Below are 16,326 nucleotides of genomic sequence, written 5' to 3'. Positions count from 1 at the left end.
TACACAAATAAAAGCGCCATACAACGCTCGGAGAATACGTCGCACCATACACAAATAACAGCGCCATACAACGCTCGGAGAATACGTCGCACCATACACAAATAACAGCGCCATACAACGCTCGGAGAATACGTCGCATCATACACAAATAACAGCGCCATACAACGCTCGGAGAATACGTCGCACCATACACAAATAACAGCGCCATACAACGCCCGGAGAATACGTCGCACCATACACAAATAACAGCGCCATACAACGCTCGGAGAATATGTCGCACCATACACAAATAACAGCGCCATACAACGCTCGGAGAATACGTCGCATCATACACAAATAACAGCGCCGTACAACGCTCGGAGAATACGTCGCACCATACACAAATAACAGCGCCATACAACGCTCGGAGAATACGTCGCACCATACACAAATAACAGCGCCATACAACGCTCGGAGAATACGTCGCACCATACACAAATAACAGCGCCATACAACGCTCGAAGAATACGTCGCACCATACACAAATAACAGCGCCATACAACGCAGGAAGAATACGTCGCATCATACACAAATAACAGCGCCATACAACGCTCGGAGAATACGTCGCATCATACACAAATAACAGCGGCATACAACGCTGGGAGAATACGTCGCACCATACACAAATAACAGCACCGTACAACGCCCGTAGAATACGTCGCACCATACACAAATAACAGCGCCATACAACGCTCGAAGAATACGTCGCACCATAAACAAATAACAGCGCCATACAACGCTGGGAGAATACGTCGCACCATACACAAATAACAGCGCCATACAACGCTCGGAGAATACGTCGCACCGTACACAAATAACAGGGCCATACAACGCTCGGAGAATACGTCGCACCATACACAAATAACAGCGCCATACAACGCTGGGAGAATACGTCGCACCATACACAAATAACAGCGCCATACAACGCTGGGAGAATACGTCGCACCATACACAAATAACAGCGGCATACAACGCCCGGAGAATACGTCGCACCATACACAAATAACAGCGCCATACAACGCCCGGAGAATACGTCGCACCATACACAAATAACAGCGCCATACAACGCCCGAAGAATACGTCACACCATACACAAATAACAGCGCCATACAACGCTCGGAGAATACGTCGCATCATACACAAATAACAGCGCCATACAACGCTCGGAGAATACGTCGCACCATACACAAATAACAGCGCCATACAACGCTCGGAGAATATGTCGCACCATACACAAATAACAGCGCCATACAACGCTGGGAGAATACGTCGCACCATACACAAATAACAGCGCCATACAACGCTCGGAGAATACGTCGCACCATACACAAATAACAGCGCCATACAACGCTCGGAGAATACGTCGCACCATACACAAATAACAGCGCCATACAACGCTCGGAGAATACGTCGCACCATACACAAATAACAGCACCATACAATGCTCGGAGAATACGTCGCACCATACACAAATAACAGCGCCATACAACGCTCGGAGAATACGTCGCATCATACACAAATAACAGCGCCATACAACGCTCGGAGAATACGTCGCACCATACACAAATAACAGCGCCATACAACGCTCGGAGAATACGTCGCACCATACACAAATAACAGCGCCATACAACGCCCGAAGAATACGTTGCACCATACACAAATAACAGCGCCATACAATGCTCGGAGAATACGTCGCACCATACACAAATAACAGCGCCATACAATGCTCGGAGAATACGTCACACCATACACAAATAACAGCGCCATACAACGCTCGGAGAATACGTCGCACCATACACAAATAACAGCGCCATACAACGTTCGGAGAATACGTCGCACCATACACAAATAACAGCGCCATACAACGCTCGGAGAATACGTCGCACCATACACAAATAACAGCGCCATACAACGCCCGAAGAATACGTCGCACCATACACAAATAACAGGGCCATACAACGCTCGGAGAATACGTCGCACCATACACAAAGAACAGCGCCATACAACGCCCGAAGAATACGTCGCACCATACACAAATAACAGCGCCATACAACGCCCGGAGAATACGTCGCATCATACACAAATAACAGCGCCATACAACGCTCGGAGAATACGTCGCACCATACACAAATAACAGCGCCATACAACGCTCGGAGAATATGTCGCACCATACACAAATAACAGCACCGTACAACGCTCGAAGAATACGTCGCACCATAAACAAATAACAGCGCCATACAACGCTGGGAGAATACGTCGCACCATACACAAATAACAGCGCCATACAACGCTCGGAGAATACGTCGCACCGTACACAAATAACAGGGCCATACAACGCTCGGAGAATACGTCGCACCATACACAAATAACAGCGCCATACAACGCCCGGAGAATACGTCGCATCATACACAAATAACAGCGCCATACAACGCCCGGAGAATACGTCGCACCATACACAAATAACAGCGCCATACAACGCTGGGAGAATACGTCGCACCATACACAAATAACAGCGGCATACAACGCCCGGAGAATACGTCGCACCATACACAAATAACAGCGGCATACAACGCTGGGAGAATACGTCGCACCATACACAAATAACAGCGCCATACAACGCCCGAAGAATACGTCGCACCATACACAAATAACAGCGCCATACAACGCCCGAAGAATACGTCACACCATACACAAATAACAGCGCCATACAACGCTGGGAGAATACGTCGCACCATACACAAATAACAGCGCCATACAACGCTCGGAGAATACGTCGCACCATACACAAATAACAGCGCCATACAACGCTCGGAGAATACGTCGCACCATACACAAATAACAGCGGCATACAACGCCCGAAGAATACGTCGCACCATACACAAATAACAGCGGCATACAACGCTCGGAGAATACGTCGCACCATACACAAATAACAGCGCCATACAACGCCCGAAGAATACGACGCACCATACACAAATAACAGCGCCATACAATGCTCGGAGAATACGTCGCACCATACACAAATAACAGCGCCATACAACGTTCGGAGAATACGTCGCACCATACACAAATAACAGCGCCATACAACGCTCGGAGAATACGTCGCACCATACACAAATAACAGCGCCATACAACGCCCGAAGAATACGTCGCACCATACACAAATAACAGGGCCATACAACGCTCGGAGAATACGTCGCACCATACACAAAGAACAGCGCCATACAACGCCCGAAGAATACGTCGCATCATACACAAATAACAGCGCCATACAACGCTCGGAGAATACGTCGCACCATACACAAATAACAGCGCCATACAACGCCCGGAGAATACGTCGCATCATACACAAATAACAGCGCCATACAACGCTCGGAGAATACGTCGCACCATACACAAATAACAGCGCCATACAACGCTCGGAGAATATGTCGCACCATACACAAATAACAGCACCGTACAACGCCCGGAGAATACGTCGCACCATACACAAATAACAGCGCCATACAACGCTCGAAGAATACGTCGCACCATAAACAAATAACAGCGCCATACAACGCTGGGAGAATACGTCGCACCATACACAAATAACAGCGCCATACAACGCTCGGAGAATACGTCGCACCGTACACAAATAACAGGGCCATACAACGCTCGGAGAATACGTCGCACCATACACAAATAACAGCGCCATACAACGCTGGGAGAATACGTCGCAACATACACAAATAACAGCGCCATACAACGCTCGGAGAATACGTCGCACCATACACAAATAACAGCGCCATACAACGCTCGGAGAATACGTCGCACCATACACAAATAACAGCGCCATACAATGCTCGGAGAATACGTCGCATCATACACAAATAACAGCGCCATACAACGCTCGGAGAATACGTCGCACCATACACAAATAACAGCGCCATACAACGCCCGGAGAATACGTCGCACCATACACAAATAACAGCGCCATACAACGCCCGGAGAATACGTCGCACCATACACAAATAACAGCGCCATACAACGCTTGCAGAATACGTCGCACCATACACAAATAACAGCGCCATACAACGCTCGGAGAATACGTCGCACCATACACAAATAACAGCGCCATACAACGCTCGGAGAATACGTCGCACCATACACAAATAACAGCGCCATACAACGCTCGGAGAATACGTCGCACCATACACAAATAACAGCGCCATACAACGCTCGGAGAATACGTCGCAGTGTACACAAATAACAGCGCCATACAACGCTCGGAGAATACGTCGCACCATACACAAATAACAGCGCCGTACAACGCTCGGAGAATACGTCGCACCATAGACAAATAACAGCGCCATACAACGCTCGGAGAATACGTCGCACCATACACAAATAACAGCGCCATACAACGCTCGAAGAATACGTCGCACCATACACAAATAACAGCGCAGCACAACGCTCGGAGAATACGTCGCACCATACACAAATAACAGCGCCATACAACGCTCGAAGAATACGTCGCACCATACACAAATAACAGGGCCATACAACGCTTGCAGAATACGTCGCACCATACACAAATAACAGCGCCATACAACGCTCGGAGAATACGTCGCACCATACACAAATAACAGCGCCATACAACGCTCGGAGAATACGTCGCACCATACACAAATAACAGCGCCATACAACGCTCGGAGAATACGTCGCACCATACACAAATAACAGCGCCATACAACGCTCGGAGAATACGTCGCAGTGTACACAAATAACAGCGCCATACAACGCTCGGAGAATACGTCGCACCATACACAAATAACAGCGCCGTACAACGCTCGGAGAATACGTCGCACCATAGACAAATAACAGCGCCATACAACGCTCGGAGAATACGTCGCACCATACACAAATAACAGCGCCATACAATATCCATGTAAAATAGAGAAACAGAAAATTGACAGCAGAAAAAAGACACTCTGGTCCATTTATGCTCAGATGGCGACCTTTGGTCCAAGTTCTTATCTCTTCAACACAGTTCACAAATGCTACCATAATGCATTGCTTAAACCACAGTTCTTGCCCCGGCTCGTCTCCTTCTATTGCCTCTGTTAGGGTAATGGGGGTCCTCAGATGGTGAGCAGGTGGGCTATGTGCTGCCTCTTCTCCGTATACTCTCCCGTGGGCAGGATACACCTCCTATACTAGTAATCCTATAGGCACGGGCCGTGTGATGCTTCCTACAGCTCAGCAGCACAGCCAGGTGTGACGATAGTGCGAGCTTTAATTAGGCAGAAAGGCTTACGGGTGTCAGACATGTGGATTCTGTTTAAGCATGAAGAAGCAAAGAAATCCACGATATGGCCATCGGTTGTGTTGTCATGGAAACAACACAAATCATCTAATCAAGACATCAGCCGAATTAATAGCAAAGTGAAAGGTAAATATTGGTTCAGATTGGACATTGGGTTTCTGGTTCACAAACGAGGGGGGGGGGGGGGGGCGAGAAAAAGTTAATTTAGCATCATCAGGAAAATGCTGTACCTGCTAGAGTTCATGTAAGAGTACAGGTAGAATGCTAATGCTTCGTTAGGGAAGTAGCGCAGATACAAATGTTTATGTAGGAAAGTGATATCAGAGCATAGGGATGTTATAATAGTGATGATTATCGCATATTGCTGAAGGTTATTGTGTATTGCCAATGGGAGCTGTGTAACATTTGTGTAACAGTCACCGTTGTGGCCCGTGTGGACACTGAGTGGTCTCCTTCCCAAACCCAATGTGATACTCCGTGAACGTGGATCTGTTATGCCTGTAAACTGATTGGACTTAGGGATAGATCCCGAGACAGCTTCTGGATTTCCTAGGTAATCACCCTTTAACCCCACCAGTTGAGATCTGGTCTTTACTGCAGGGGAACCCCAAACCATTACCCTGGGAGTAGCCTCAGTTAAAAGGCTGCTAAGATACTTGGTTTGTGTCTAGAATGTGCTACAGGAGGGTATAGACAGTGATGTAGTCAAGGAACAGGCCAAGGTCAGGACAGGAAAATAACTCACAAGGACGAGAAATAGGCAGCAGACTAAAGAATGTAGAGCTAGATAATGAGCTGAGGTCAGGAATGGAGAGTTCAGGAAAGCTGGGTAGTTTAGATGCAGATTAAATATCAGAAGATCAGACAGGAACACACTTATACACAATATGGAGACTGATTGCTCAGGCTCCTGTTAGATGATGGAGTAACCCTAAATAGCCCAGGACCTCTTAGGATTGGTTGGGGACTGGAAAGCTGGATGTGCGTGCTGGCCATTTAAGATGTGGCCGGGTGCAAGAGTGTACCCTATGGATGCCGGGAAACAGACAGGAGATGAAGCGTCTGTCACAGACAACTCAAGGACACAACACTGGTCGAGCCCAACGGCATTAGCCAGGACTAGAGAATATAACACCCGGTGACCATTGGAAGGTGTACATCACCAGGAGGCCTGTGAGTCTAATGGACAAATGCTAGGATATGTCTTGTCCCGCAGGATGGTGCTAATGTTAGGTCTAAAAGGCGCTAAGATGTTGTTGTGCTGACATGATGATGAAGTGTGCAAGCATGAGGTCTGTCCAAGGCTGGGTGTAGCCTAGTCGTGCACCAGGAGTGGAACCCTGGAAGTGTGCTGAGATACGGAGTACGGCCTGAACATGTGAGCTGTAAGGGAATCCTTGGAGCCTCCTCCTCAGGGATAAGGTGCCCGATCAGTCGGATCATTGGCGCTGTGGTGCTGAGTAACTAAGAGCCTGTGAATACCCAAAGAGACTGTGAATAGCCAAAGAGCCTGTGAATACCCATGAGGAGACTGAAGAATCTATTTCAGTGATGGCGAACCTTATAGAGACCGAGTGCCCAAACTGCAACCCCAAACCCACTTATTTATCACAAAGTACCAACATGTCAGGGGGCGGGGCTTATCACGACATGTGCTTTTTACCTCCGTTGTTATAAAAGGGGCAGGGCTGTTTCAAAATATGCAGCATGCAGATTTTGACTGCTTTTTGGATGCAGAAATGCTGCAGAATTTGCCACGGAAATTCCCACTGAGGAAATTCAGCAGCATTTCCGCCACATGTAGACATACCCCAGCGGTGATAGTGACATCCCAGAGCAGCCCCAGTAGTAATAGCGCCCCCCTTGAGACCCACATACTTACCCCCTCCTCCTACTGGAAGCGCCGGTGCTCCTCTGCTCAGCACTGCTAGCAGCGCTGATCCCCGGTGCACACTGACGTCAGTGTGTTACCAGACGCCAGCTCTTACGGAACCTAAGAGGAGATGTCACACTGCATGCAAAGATCAGTGCCGCTAGTGAATGATGGCAGGGGAACCGCGGGCGCTGCCGGTATTTACTAACATGGTGAGTGGCCGAAGGCGACAGGTGCCAGCAGGGAGGGCTTTGTGTGCCGCCTCTAGCACGCATGCCATAGGTTGGCCACCACTGTTCTAGAGTCTGTATTGTGGAGTACTACACATTGCTTTGCCAAAGTATTTGAAACCACGTTGCAATGTTCTGAAACTTTGTGCCAAGTTGAAGTGACTGTACCACTGCTGCAGCTGCCAAGTAAAGACTGTTATTGTTTACTGCATCAGAGGCTCCGTCTCTTGATAAACTGGCATGTGGGAGTCCCTCAGATGTGTCACGGAGGACGCCGGTCAGAAATAATTGCTAATACTGGATCGCCTGCCGTTACATTGAATTTGTATCACAAAAAAGTGAAGAACCCTATGCAAAGCTGGCACTGCCATGGCCGCCATTGCTGCTACCTCCCTAGTCTCCTGCTTAGTTAGACAGTGAAAACCCTATTGCTCGCATACTGATCCATAAGTTGGTAAGCTGGCTCATTTGGATCAGCTCAGCAGAAAGAGTCCGCTCTTTCAGCTCCTGAATGGCTCTTAATTTAAAGAAGTTGTCCAGTTGCATACTATTAATGGGCCTATCTCCAGGATAGGTCATCAGTAGGGGTCCACCGTCACCACCAATCAGCTGTATGCTGAGTCGCTGCGTGTGTGCACTGAGCTGATTTTTGCAGGGAGCGCAGAGCTCCATTCTTACTGCAATGGCCAGGCCTGGTATTACAGGCAAAGTTCCTATTTACTTCAATGGCGATTAGCACTGCAATACCAAACCTGGCCACTGCCGTTGGAACAAAGCTGTCTGCTTCCTGCAAACATCAGCTCAGTGGTCCAGAAAACAGGTGATCAGCAGGAATTCCAGATGGCAGAACACTACTGATTTACTGTTGATGGACTATCCTGCAGATAGGCCCGTCAGTAGTTTGTAAATGGACATCCCCTTTAATTTGACTGCTGTTTGTGCACTCCTCTCCACTACTTGCGCTGACTTGTTGAGCAGCAAGACAAGCAGAACACCAAACAGCACACAGTCTGTCCCTCTCACCCCCCTTCTTTAAACCTGAATGGTCCCATACCTGCACCCTTTACCCCACCGTGCACTCTGGAGAAGGTGTGCGGTGTTAACTTGCTGTCCAAAGCGCCCTATACATAAGGTAAAAGGGTCGTTTCCAGCTGTCAGATGAGATCCGGCACTCATTGTTCACTTTACACAGCCGGCTTGTGACCGATGAGAGTGTAGGGAGGTGAGCAGTACAGCTGCTGAGAGATTGGGAGTTGCCATATTTGGTGGAATAATCTGGCCACTGATCGCTCGCTGCTTTCCAGGAGACGTTGTATGAAGGAAGTGAGGGGCAGCCACTTACCGGACTTGTAAGATAGAGAAACTGGAGGTTTCATCAGTGACAAACTAGTGTGAGTCTAAAACAGCAAGGGCACCTGGTGTAAGAAGTGACTGACATAACTGTTCTACAACCAAACCACATCTACTAGAGATTGTGCTATAGTCTCCATTGCATTATACAGAGACTGCTGAATCTATATGCATCCCATAGAAATACCTCAGCATTACAGCGCTTGTTGCTGAAGTGGAAGGGCAGCTGATTGCAACAACAGCCTTAGGCTGCCTCTCCACGGGTGTTGCGGTATCCCGCTGCCCGGGAGCAGGAGCAGGCAGACATATCTCCGCTGTCAGCCTATCTGACAGATAGGCTGACCACGGAGAATCGCGGCATTTCGCAGCATGCTGAGAATTGCCAGCCACGAGGGGAAAAATGGCAATGATTCTCCACTGATGGACAGGGGGGGGGGGGGGAGTGCTTTTCATAGCAACACGATGGAAAGAGTGCATTGCATTCCCCGCAGCCGGATTATCGCCACGGGGAACGCAATTCAATAACGCCCGTGGACAAGCAGCCTTAGTGGTTTTGTCACCCGCCCTTCTGTACTAATTGCAGGTGGCATATCGGTATGGGCATATTTCCCAAACTTTGAGCAATGAAAGGAAGGACAATTCTTGCCACGAATACAGCACACCTTGGCAATTTTTTTTACAATGCGTCAGTCCCTTTATGCTCAGTTATGCCCTTTGTGTGCCCTCACAGTAATAGTGCCCTTCAATGACCCCCTCACAATAATAATGCCCTTCAGTGACCCCTCACAGTAATCGAGTCCATCAGTGACTTCTTCACAGTAATAGCACGTTTCTCTGAAAATAAGCCCTACCCTGATTATTCTGGATTTTTCTGAAATATAAGCCCTAACCCAAAAATAACAGTCATCTGTTTTTCATCTCTATCCGAGAGACCGCCATGTAAAGTTCTTACAAACAAGACTCATCAGTGCCCCTCTCCCTATTCTGCTGCTAGCCACTCCCCCCCCCAATAGCGTTAGTGTCCCCTTTGTAGCCCCACAAAATAATAATGTCTCCTCTATGGCACCACTTAGTTATAGTGCTCCCTCTCTGGCCCAACTTATAGTGCCCCCTCAGAGGCTCCACTTAGTTAAAGTGCACCCTCTGTAGCCCCACATAGCTATTATACCCCCTTTGTGGCCCACTTATAGTTTTCCATCTGTGGCTTCACTTAGTTTCTTAGTTAGTACTTGCAACTAATAGCCTGAGGTTTGTGAGCGGTGGCCCAGTGCTGGGGTGCAGAAGCAGCAGGACATCCCCTCCTGGGATGGTGGAACAGTCCCCAAAATCCAGGACTGTCCCGCTGAATCCAGATCAACTGGGAGGCATGTATGGGGTATGTCACTGTAACTAGGCCTATGGCTTTTCATGTTCAGTGGTGGATAGCCATCAGGTGGCATCTCTATATACCCACACTCTTGTTATGCCAGGGTTGGGGGATGGCAGCATTTTGACAGCTACATACACACTTGAGCGCTGTGAGTGCGGCTGTGTATCCGCTCTTGACACAATGTAGCCTTTCTACAAGCAGTAAACCTAGGGATGGATTTGGTGCACATGAACTGCTCCTCATTATTTCCTTATATCCCCTCCATAGTTAGCATGCAGATCGCCCTAATGATGGCTTATGTAACCACAGAAAAGGTAGCAGGAACCAAATCTGGATTATTTGCTGTTCCGTCGGAGCTAAGATTCAATTTGTACGATGAATTTGGCTGGGGGCGCGTGTTGTGAATGAGCGCAGCGCTTGTCCAGGGCTGTTTGTGTTCTCCGTGCCGTTGTAGGCTGAAGGCTGGGGAAAATATTTGTGTAGGTTCAGAGTGTTCGGCCATTAGCTGTTTATTTTATTGTCTTCCTATGCCAAATGCGATCAGCTCGCTCTCAGACAGCTTGTTTAGACAGTGTCAGCGTCTGGCGGATCCATCGCCAGCGCTAGAGGTGGCAGTAACTACCGCACACAGGGTCAGTGGCAGAGCGTTCACCACCAGTAGGCAGAGCTGCCCTAGCCAAGTGGAGCAGAGCCTTGTCATACGGGGTTGTGCTTCTCGGGGATTTGCAGGAAATGTGTTTACTGGGTCGGAACTTGCCAGGAAAATAAATTCATTTTGTTTTTTGTAAACTCTTTTTTTTAATTGTTGGAAATGACTCTCTTTACAATAAAAGATACACGTGGGATGAAAGGAAGCGACCGTGACTGTCAAGAGAAAGAGTCAGTGGTAAAAGGAATCATTTGGGGTTTCCTTGGTATAATTTGGCTCAGAGCTGCACTCACTATTCTGCTGCTGGTGGAGTCACTGTGTACAGACATTACTTATCCTGTATTATACTGCAGAGCTGCACTCACTATTCTGCTGGTGGAGTCACTGTGTACATACATTACTTATCCTGTACTGCTCCGGAGTTACATCCTGTATTATACCCCAGAGCTGCACTCACTATTCTGCTGCTGGTGGAGTCACTGTGTACATACATTACTTATCCTGTACTGCTCCTGAGTTACATCCTGTATTATACTGCAGAGCTGCACTCACTATTCTGCTGGTGGAGTCACTGTGTACATACATTACTTATCCTGTACTGATCCTGAGTTACATCCTGTATTATACTCCAGAGCTGCACTCACTATTCTGCTGGTGGAGTCACTGTGTACATACATTACTTATCCTGTACTGATCCTGGGTTACATCCTGTATTATACTGCAGAGCTGCACTCACTATTCTGCTGGTGGAGTCACTGTGTACATACATTACTTATCCTGTACTGCTCCTGAGTTACATCCTGTATTATACTCCAGAGCTGCACTCACTATTCTGCTGGTGGAGTCACTGTGTACATACATTACTTATCCTATACTGATCCTGAATTACATCCTGTATTATACCCCAGAGCTGCACTCACTATTCTGCTGGTGGAGTCACTGTGTACATACATTACTTATCCTGTACTGATCCTGAGTTACATCCTGTATTATACTGCAGAGCTGCAATCACTATTCTGCTGGTGGAGTCACTATGTACATACATTACTTATCCTGTACTGACCCTGAGTTGCATCCTGTATTATGACTCCACCAGCAGAATAGTGAGTGCAGCTCTGGAGTATAATACAGGATGTAACTCCGGATCAGTACAGGATAAGTAATGTATGTACACAGTGACTCCACCAGCAGAATAGTGAGTGCAGCTCTGGAGTATAATACAGGATGGAACTCAGGATCAGTACAGGATAAGTAATGTATGTACACGGTGACTCCACCAGCAGAATAGTGAGTGCAGCTCTGGAGTATAATACAGGATGGAACTCAGGGTCAGTACAGGATAAGTAATGTCTGTACACAGTGACTCCACCAGCAGCAGAATAGTGAGTGCAGCTCTGGAATATAATACAGTATGTAACTCAGGATCAGTACAGGATAAGTAATGTATGTACACAGTGACTCCACCAGCAGAATAGTGAGTGCAGCTCTGCAGTATAATACAGGATGTAACTCGGGAGCAGTACAGGATAAGTAATGTATGTACACAGTGACTCCACCAGCAGCAGAATAGTGAGTGCAGCTCTGGAATATAATACAGTATGTAACTCAGGATCAGTACAGGATAAGTAATGTATGTACACAGTGACTCCACCAGCAGAATAGTGAGTGCAGCTCTGGAGTATAATACAGGATGTAACTCCGGAGCAGTACAGGATAAGTAATGTATGTACACAGTGACTCCACCAGCAGCAGAATAGTGAGTGCAGCTCTGGAGTATAATGCAGAATTAAATAATGTAATATACGAGTATTTACAAAGCCACTCAACGTTTCATCTGGGTTCATTCTATATGTATACCAATTACCTTTACTGTTCATCATTGTGTGTTTCCTAGCTGTCATAGAACTGTAACTCCCAGCATGACGTGCCCACTAAACGTATAAATTAAAGTATATTACTTTTTGTATCATTTCTATTATTGGAAATGTTTCTGTACGAGCGAGAGAAGTAATATGAAATATGTAATACATCAATCTGTAATATCAAACATATGGTTTTCAAAGTGATATACAGAAGTGACCAGCAGGGGGCGCGCTGTAGCACATATGAAACACTGAATGTACAGTATCTGCTGAGGAAATCTGGTAGTGATTGCGTTAAAAGTAGTGAAAATGTGCAGAAAATAGAAAAAAAGGCCCACCTGGAAACAGGCTCGCTACCAGTCACATGGTAGGGGACCGCCACAAAGTCTGAAGATTAATGCAAAAGATGACAAAGGGGCCATGTGCTATCAGAGCAGAATGGGGTGTTCGCTTAAGGAAACCTTTGAGAAGTCTAATCTATCTAGCTATGTAGCTACATCTCAATAGATTGCTAGCTCTGCTGGACGGGAAGGGGGGGGGGGGGGGTATTGGATTTTACTCTTAACCCTGGAACCCTCTATAAAGTGCAGAATTCCCATGCTGCATCACTGTATTCCCCCCACTTGTTGTGCACTACTATATAGTCGGGATCTTCCTCCTTTATTTACACGCCTCTTTATGGTGACTGCAGCAGGAAAACTCCCCCTGAACCCTATATGCAGCCAGAAGCTATATGTTCATGTTCAGCCACACCTAGGAGATGCCTTACAAGACATGGGGTGGAGTAGGGTTGCCCTTGGAGCTGCTGCACCTGTATGCAGAGTCAGATCTGGGCTTTCCTTCACGTGGAGCAAAGATTCCGTTTGCTGCCCTAGCCCTGTATCTAAAGCAGAGGGCCTTGTTGGTGCCCTCCTGGCACCCAGCAGCTGGCAGCCCACCCCCAGGCTACGCCCCTGCTTGTATAGAGTGGAGACACATGTGAAGCTTACATTGTGTCTATTGTAAACACAATGTAACAAACTCTACTGGTTGTTATATAGTAGCTGCTATGTAGCATCATTATAACACTCAATGTGTATGTGCTGCTGATAATAATAATAATAATAATAATAATAATATATCAATATACCAATAAAGGAAAGAGCAGGTCCCCGAGGAGCAGAGATCATATATGGACCTGCAAACTCCATACGTAACTCTGCTCCAGGCTATCAAGAAGATGTGCGGCAGAATATAGGTGACCATCAAGATGCACAGTAGGTATAGATGACCATGGAAGGCGTATAACAGGTATAGGTAACTATGTAAGATGCATACTAGGTATAGATGATCGTGGAACATACATACCAGGTATAGGTGACTGTGGAAGATGAACAGCAAGCTATAAGTGACCATTATGATGCACAGAAGGATAAAGCTGACCACAGAAGTGTATCGCTGACCATAAAGATGCACAGCAGGCTATAAGTGACCTTAAATATGGATAACAGGTATAAGTGACCATGGAAGATGTATAGTAGATAAGGGTGCCTATGGAAGACTTGCAGCAGACTATAGGTGAAAGTAAACATGTGCAGAAGGATAAAGATGACCACAGAAGTGTACTGGTGGCCATAAAGATGCACAGCAGACTATAGGTGACCATAAAGATGAACGGTAGGTATAGATAACATGGAAGAAGCACAACAGTTATAAGTGAATAAGGAAGATGCACCCTAGGTATAGGTGACCATGGAGGATGCACACCAACTATGGGTGACCATGGAGGATGCACGCTAGTTATGGGTGACTATGGAGGATGCATGCTAGGTATAGGTGACCATGGAAGATGCACACCAAGTATGGGTGACCATGGAGGATGCATGTTAGGTATGGGTGACCATGGAGGATGCATGCTAGGTATAGGTGACCATGGAAGATGCACACCAAGTATGGGTGACCATGGAGGATGCACGCTAGGTATAGGTGACCATGGAGGATGCACGCTAGGTATAGGTGACTATGGAAGATGCACACCAAGTATGGGTGACCATGGAGGATGCACGTTAGGTATGGGTGACCATGGAGGATGCATGCTAGGTATAGGTGACCATGGAAGATGCACACCAAGTATGGGTGACCATGGAGGATGCACAGTATGTATAGGTGACCATGGAGGATGCACGATATGTATAGGTGACCATGAAAGATGCCTAAGAGGATACAGGTGACCGTGGAGGATGCACGCTAGGTATGGATGACCATGCAGGATGCACACTAGGTATAGGTGACCATGGAATATACATAAGAGGATACAGGTGACCATAAAGATGCACAGAATTAAAATGGTAAGCACAGAGGTATACCGGTAACCATAAGGATGTACAGCAGGCTATACTTGAGCAAAAAAGATGCACAGAAAGATAAAGTGACCACAGCAGTGTCGCTGACCACAGAAGATGCACAGTAATGTACAAGTGACCCGGTGGGTATAAGTGACCATAGGAGATGCACAGCAAGGTAGATAGGCTATAGGTGACCATAAGGATGCATAACAAGATATAATTGACCAGGGAAGATGCACAGAAGGGCTTAGGTGACCATCACAGGGTAAAAGTGACCATCGAAGATACACAATAGCATATAGGTGACCATAAGGGATGCACAGCAGGATATAGGTGACCATGGAAGGTGCACCTCAGAATACAGGTGATCATGGAACTATGGGATGAACTTACCTTTGAGCTGAGCGGATTTCTCTTCCCAAACCCTGGATCAGTGTTGAAATGCATCCTCACCCAAATCCTATATTCCAAGGTGGAAAAGTAACTCATAGTATGAAAAACATAGGGGGTTAAATCCTCATCATGAGAGCAGTGGGGGTCTGAGGGTCTCGGCCAGAGCTGGGGGTGCAATTATTCCACAAAGCGGTTCAATAGAGCCGGATCCAATGAGTGCAAAATGTAGAAGTATCTCCAAGGCGCAGCGTTTCTCCAGATCCCTTGGACCCTTGTGGGAAAGTCAGGTCTCTCAGGATGAAGGTCCCCTCAGTGTTCTCATTGTCTTCCTCTCACTCCCCCTGAGCTCTGAGAATCCGGCTGCTGCGCTCCTCTCTGCTCCTCAGCTTTACTGGCTGCCATCCAGGAGCTAAATCTGAGAGGTCAAACGGTGCCTGTGCCTCTGCTCCTCTCCCAGTGACAGCTCTGATGTGAGGGATCTGGGCAATTACTGAGTCTCTTTAGCTGCCAGATTCGCTCCCCCCACCCATATAACACACCCTCGTGCACACTGCTCCCCCCTCTTTTGTCAGTCAGGGGGTGGAGGGGGGAGCAGTTTGCATTTCCCACATTTATTTCATCAATTCAGGTGTCAAAATGTCCCTGCGCCATCCTGGTCTCATTATCCAGTTTGGAATTTGAAGCATTCTTATGCCCATGTGCATCTTAGGTATGTGTGTGCCCTGCAGGGTTCTGTGCCCACGTACAAATTATAGGGTTATTATGTAGGTGCCACAGCTGGCGGTGGAGAACTGGGATTGTATTAAGTAGGAATAGAAATGCCTGTAGTTGTATGGGCTTAGAATAAAACAGACTGGAGATTGAGTAAAGGATGTGCTACTAAGAGAGATAGACAGATGTGAGGGAGAAAGAAAGAAAAGAGAAAAAATGAA

At 47.2% G+C, this 16,326-nt stretch overlaps 1 protein-coding gene across 2 annotated transcripts in view; it reads right to left on the bottom strand.

Moving 5' to 3' along the window:
- Positions 1-15,987, bottom strand: part of SHISAL1 (shisa like 1) — a 134,163-nt gene extending 118,176 nt beyond the window's left edge. Inside the window, exon 1 of one of the 2 annotated variants that reach the window (XM_066590191.1) lies at positions 15,395-15,987. The gene's annotated coding sequence lies outside the window, so the exon portion shown is untranslated. The remainder of the gene's footprint in view (positions 1-15,394) is intronic. The other variant, XM_066590193.1, reaches the window with a different exon arrangement.
- Between the last annotated feature and the right edge of the window lie 339 nt (positions 15,988-16,326).

The sequence above is a fragment of the Eleutherodactylus coqui genome, chromosome 2 (genome assembly GCF_035609145.1).
Source record: "Eleutherodactylus coqui strain aEleCoq1 chromosome 2, aEleCoq1.hap1, whole genome shotgun sequence".
NCBI lineage: Eukaryota > Metazoa > Chordata > Amphibia > Anura > Eleutherodactylidae > Eleutherodactylus > Eleutherodactylus coqui.
Note: the sequence above shows the minus strand (reverse complement) of the source record. Positions and strands in the feature narration are given on the sequence as shown.